The 6,621-nt window shown below is 34.9% G+C and overlaps 1 pseudogene; it reads left to right on the top strand.

The window, feature by feature from the left end:
* The first annotated feature begins 5,604 nt into the window (after positions 1 to 5,604).
* Positions 5,605 to 5,720, top strand: LOC145280598 (U2 spliceosomal RNA; annotated as a pseudogene).
* Positions 5,721 to 6,621: the final 901 nt, after the last annotated feature.

The following is a 6,621-nucleotide window of genomic DNA, read 5'->3' as shown; positions in this document are numbered from 1 at the left end:
GTTGGTTTGTTTTACAGCATATGATTCCTTGTCACATTATTTTATGTTGAAGCCAATCATTTTAGTAAAAATTATTGTGCTTCAAATCTCAAATAGCGTAGCGTATTTATTGACACTAGCAGTGACGCCCGGCGTAGCCCGGACGTAAAATACGCTTAAATATGATATTTTAATTTATGACGATTTCGTATATATTATTATAGGGTCACATTTTTTTTAAAATCGAATCCTACATATCATAAAGTTGTGATTTCAAAAATAAAAAAAAATATCAATATGACATGGGTGTTTCAGCTATAATCGAGACCGAAATTAAAACTTATGAAGAGTTCTTGGTATACGTATTTATTACAAGAAATGGAAAGTCATAACACTTAAATCACAGTCACCTGGAAGAAAAAAAGATTTAAGCGTAACACACAAAATAACACACACTAATATGTAGATTGTGCTTTGTGGATAAAGTTGTAAAAGACCGCCTTGTGTTGTTAGTCGTAAAAAACTCTTAAATATGATATTTTAATTCATGCAGATTTCATATTTATCAGAATAGCTAAAATTCTATGTAATATTTTATTATATATAGGAGTGCCTTGCGCACTAACTTGGCCGGTCGTAAAATGCACTTAAATATGATACTTTATTTCATGCGAATTTCGTCTTTATTGTGACAGAGCCAATACTCTATTGATTATTATATTGTACCCAATATATAGTTTTTTTTACATAGGCATCACCACATTATCAAGGCCAAGAGGCCACTCAAGGATAAGGGTTAAAGAGTGTACATTAGAAATTGGACAATATAGTAATCATTAGTAATGAAAATTTGGCAAATTTGATAACTTATATGGAACGGCTCATCAAGAACTTATTTACGTTAGACTTGAACACAACCATATTGTAGTCAGCCGGAAAGCAGGAAAACGGAAGACAATTCCACAGGCGTGCAGTTCTAAGAAAGAAGCTTTGTTCATGGAATCTACGTTTAGGTTTAGGCATAGATAAAGAGTGGGGGGGAATTATTGATAGTGTTTACAGCTGGACGAGTGTTTCTTGTGAAAGTTTGGCGAGGGGGGACCATAGATTGAAGCTCAGTCGAACACTTTCCATGAAAATAACGATACATCAGATACAAACTCGCAACAACTCTTCTGTGAGATAGAGGTTGCAAGGAAGAGAAAAGGACATCTCCTACGAGGCTACAAAGTCTATTTTGAACACTGTCAAGGCAGGCCAAGTCCTTTCTAGCAGCTCCTGCCCAGATGTGGCAACAGTATTCCATCCTTGTAATATGAAACGTTAAAAAATGACTTGGGTGATTTCAGCTGAGGTCGTAACGGAAACGTATAATTCTCCAGCCTTAGTCATTACTAGGGCTATGACAAGAGAATATTTTTATAATTGTTTTGACTCTCGAGTATATATCCGACAGAGTTAGACACAGTTAATCAACCGAGAACCACATCAGTCTATATAAAAGCACATAAGATATAAACGGGTATATACTCAAGAGTCCAAACAATGAAAAGAATATGCTGTTGTCACAGCCCTAGTCATTACCACTTTAGCTGTCAATAGCAAGATAAGAAAACCTTAAAAATTGAAGGACTTTAAACGTATAAACGTAGATTTGCTCATGCATAGAAGAGCACTTTAAGTCAATTTACACCTGCCAAGTTTCATTTTTTAAAAAAACTTTACCCTTTGTAGCAATTATACCGGCTAAAGACCAAATCCAATCAATTTATCAATATGTTCAGTGTAAAATCTGTAGACCAAAAATTGACAGACTTTGGTAGAGAACGTTCCTCAGGCAGACAAGGTCGCGTCTGAATATATATATATATATATATATATATATATATATATATATATATATATATATATATAATGTGAATGCAACTTTGTCTGTGTGTATGCGAGTGAGTTCCTTATAGACTCCGAAATGGCTGAACAGATTTTCTTTTAAATTTACAGAACTTGTGCTTTGAATTTTCAACTCGCACGAACGCGCGTCGTGTTGAAAACCATCGCGCTACATTGTCATTGATTCAGCTTTATGTTTCGTCAGACAGCTTAATTTTCTTGGCGATGCTCGACTTACTCCGGCTGTTGACGTCATGTTCCGGAGAAAGCCGGGCGTGCGCTGAGTTACGTCTGGATCACTCTCTGCATGAGTACAAACTTTTTTATTCGTTATTGTTGAGTTATCCGGGTTTTTTTCACTGTATTTAGCAGTTTTACGCCGATATAATTCATCGTTCTATTTATAAGTGTTTATTTTTTATAAAAAAATTACAGACATTGAACTATAAGTGGTTTGTTTGCCGTACTTATATGTAAATGTTCACTGAATAGATAGCATAATACTTAAACTTGAATTCAAAGTTATATATATTTTAATTTAAACGCGAAAAAAAAAGCAATTGGGACGCTGAAAACGTACACAGTAAAACAATACGTTGTAAAATACTCTTCTGGTTATCAACGGGTTAATGTAGATTTATTTGTAAGAAAATTGCGTTAAAATAACTTAAACGTAATACGGAAATGAACGATGTAAAAAAAAATGCGGAAAGTATTAACAATTTTTTATTTGGATAATTTAAATGCGAAAAAAAAAAAAACAATATGGACGCGGAAAACGTACACAGTAAAACAATACGTTGTCAAGGGGTTAAAGTTGATTTATTTGTAAGAAAATTGTGACAGTATAGTTGTAATACAAAATAGTTGCAAAACATCCCCACCCTTCCCATGTTAAATAATAATTTCTAAATAATAGCATTAATATTTTAGTGCGCAGGTAAGATTCTGCAAAAGTTGCAATCTATGTTTATTTGTTTACGCTGTTATGGGTTTATGTTTATGTACGCATACGCAACCGGAAGTCGTAAACCAGATGTTGGGTTACAATACCCGTTGCAAGGTCATTTGAGTTTTATAATTATATGTAGATTTAATATAAAATATAATTTTTTTAACCATATATGATATCACATACATCGCTATGGTATAATTATTACCATGAATTGGTATTTTTTTAGTTTACCGACCCCTCGGCATTCACCTTTGAATTATCGACTTTTGAAGGTTTTGGGGGACGCTGAGAACGAATATTGCATTTATTTCTTGTGCAAACGAGTAGCTATTCATATTTGAAGACATTTAGTATCCAACGTAATCACTACAGTTTGGCAAGCAAGATGACCGCGCGTGCATTTATCAAAAAGTACCAATAAGAGCCAAACGAGCCAAAAAAATGACCCCAGGCCTCCTTTCACTTTCTCATGATTGAACAAATAATTATTTTTATGATAAAAAAAAAAAACATTTATTTTCGTTTTTTGATACAAACCGATTTTTTTTCTTCTGGCACCGAATCTGATAATCAAACCCGTCGCAAATTTACCGTTTGCACGGTATGAACTCCTGCACCCAGGGACTTTTTGAAGAAATGTTAGTTTCAATAAAGTGGGGGATCACTTCTCTATGATAATTTAACCTAACATGAGCACCCACATGTTGACCCCCCCAAAAAAATAAATCATTTTGTTTATATTGGGACGGGGAGTGGGATGTCGGCGATGCCCGGGGAGATGTTGGGGCGTTGTTGTAATTGTACTATCTAGAAATGTTTCTGTGAAGGTGTGTTTTACAATGAGCATAAATAAAAGACAAGGTCAGACGTTTAAAACCATTGGCGTAGACCTGACATCAGACTGCTTCAGTCACGGTATGTTCTACGTCTCCATCAGCCGGACAGGAAGTTCAGAAAAACTCTACATTCTGGCTCCAAATCAAAGAAGCAGAAATGTAGTTTACCACGAGGCTCTTCAATGAAAAGTTCTACAAAAGGATATGATGAAAAATTGGTATGATCTGATTGTGGTATGTTTGCAGTATTTTATGTGTTAGATAAAATTTAAGCATCGAGTTGAAATTTACTTCCCTCTTACAACATCCACTTACTAGAAAGGTGCCCACAAATCGCGCACTTAAGTGTGCAGAAAAGTCCCGTGCGATGCGCAGATATCTTTGCTAGTTTTCTTATAAGACAAAACTAATGATTTTCCATTACTTTTTCTTCCTTTCCTTGACAGTGTGTGAGAAATTCTGCAGAAATAAGCACGCTCCTCATTAGCCATTTGACCGCCCACTATTTTATTTGACCCTATCAGATTGATGGTTGCTATTAACTGCCGAGGCGTATTCTTGGTGCTATTTTATGTTTCTGGTGGCGCTAGTTTTCACAAAGACAACAGGTCAAATAAAACTTACTCGAGGCATATAGCCTAAAAACCCTGTCGTCTCATTGAGACTTATTAATGCCCTAACCTGGGGCGAAATGTTATTATCATTTGCAAACACCAGTGCCCTTATGTTGGGCGAAATATTATATTCTTCGCACACATAGATTGCCTTTCTTCATTACTTATATAATATCTCTTCGAGACGACTTTAAGATCTACATTTTGACCTGCATTTTGTCCTTCAGTCGGACGGTTATTTACAGTGAACTCCATGATGGCTACCTGACTCGCAGCATTCATCCTCGGAAGGCACCATTTAATCCATGGACTTGTTGCAACTATTATTCGGACAGCGGGGATCCTTGGCTCCTGCAAACGCCAAGATACACTATGAAATACTACATTGAAATTTTAGATGTAGGTTACTTGGACAAGGTTCGAGAAATTGCACAATGGTGACGAGAGCCTCGAAAATAAAGACAGTTGTGGTTGGCCGACTGCGATTGATAACAAACATTCGAAAGCCTTAATTGAAGCCGATCCTCGCAAAACTACACGAGAATTTTCTGTTGAACTCGTGGTCGACCACTCGATAGGCGTTACTCATTTAAAGCTAATAGGGAAGTCAAAAACGTTGGGTAAATGGGTGCCGCATGAATTGGACGATAATAAAAAAAAACTCGTCGTTTTGACATGTCTTTTATGCTACATCTGCACAACAAAATTGGGATTTCTATGCCAATGGGATGAATAAATTTGTTTTTCGTTGGCAAAAATGTGTCGATTCTAATAGTTCTTATTTCGATTCGGTTGGTTGCTGAGATCTATTTTAAAATAACGAACTCTGAGTTAAAAACGCCCATTTAACGTTTTTTTCTGTATTTGTTTACTTTGCATTGTTTCGCCTTTTCAAAGTTGCTGATGAATTTGCTCTGATATCATTCAACCTCTTATGGTTGATTCAACGCAATGAAACCACTGGTACGCCTTTGATATATATATATATATATATATATATATATATATATATATATATATATATATATATATATACTCTCCTATAAATTCGTTTCTCTTTTGCGTGTATTGATATTCATATTAAAAACTCTCTTTTCTATTTATTTAGAAAGAAAATACACTGTTCTTATATATGGGTCGTAGAATTGTTTTCACTAGCAAAAGATCTAGCTAATTTGCATATTCATTTAAGCATTCATCATTATATTATTACGTTTATCGCTCCGTTCGTTATCATGCTGTGCATTCCAAATAAACCTTGTCACCCTTAATAAAAACAAAAACAAAAACAAAATGGTGTCGCTGTTGAGGCAAAGCGAATAAAAATGATTTGTCTTTCTTGGTCTTTTGGCTAAGATCAAAGTGTAGTATCTGTTCTTCAGGTGCTACATTTCAATTTCTTCTCTCTCAGTGGAAGAGAAATCCTTTACGACTAAGACAATTTTTTCTCCACGTTAATAAACGACCCTGGTGTCCAAATCTGTTCCGTGGGGAGGCATTGTGAATAGGTACTATATTTAATGTAGCAAAGTTTTAATATTAAAAAAAGTAACTGGAAAAAAGTTATTTCTGATTTAATTACAAAATGTCCTAGAAGTGTTACTCCTGATTAATTATAAAATGCCATGGAAAATGTCCGTTCTGATTATTATTTTTTTTTGTTTACTTGCCTTCCCACAAGGGCGGAATTTGACATGAGGTCGGTTAAAAATTTAGTGGGAAGCCAGCTCCCCAAAAGGGGCTCTCTGGTCAATAACAAAAATAAGAATTGTATCAGTAATGAAGGAATTCTCCTCCATTAACCCAGACCAAAAAAGGGGGGATTTAAGTCACTGGAATGCTGAAACTGATACTACAGTCAGAAATTCATGTTGAAGCAATGGTTACCTAATCCTTAACCGTGTTAATGTTTTTATGTATTACTTTCGAAAAGCTGCTGAAACAGTTTATGATTTAAACATTACTTTATTTCAAGTATATTTAAAGCAGTGGGTTACGGGATAGGAAGTTAGTCCCAAATTACTCAAACCGTTTACGATTTAAACATTACTTTATTTCGTGTATATTTTTAACATTGTAGTGGGGGATATTAAATCAGTCCCGAAAATGGGTGAAACCATTTACGCATTACACATTACTTTATTTAATGTATATTTTTAACATTGGGTGAGAAATATGAAGTCGGTTCCGGAAATGGCTGCAACTATTTACGTTTTGGGCATTACTTTATTTAATATATATTTTTAACCATAGGAGAGGAGATAAGAAGTCGGTCCCGGAAATGGCTGAAAAAGTTTACTATTTATACATTACTTTATTTCATGTATATTTACAACAGTGGGGTGGG

The sequence above is a fragment of the Euprymna scolopes genome, chromosome 7 (genome assembly GCF_053919585.1).
Source record: "Euprymna scolopes isolate OS-2025 chromosome 7, ASM5391958v1, whole genome shotgun sequence".
Taxonomy (NCBI): Eukaryota; Metazoa; Mollusca; class Cephalopoda; order Sepiida; family Sepiolidae; genus Euprymna; species Euprymna scolopes.
The sequence above is the reverse complement of the archived record's forward strand: the minus strand, read 5'-3'. Positions and strand labels throughout refer to the sequence as shown.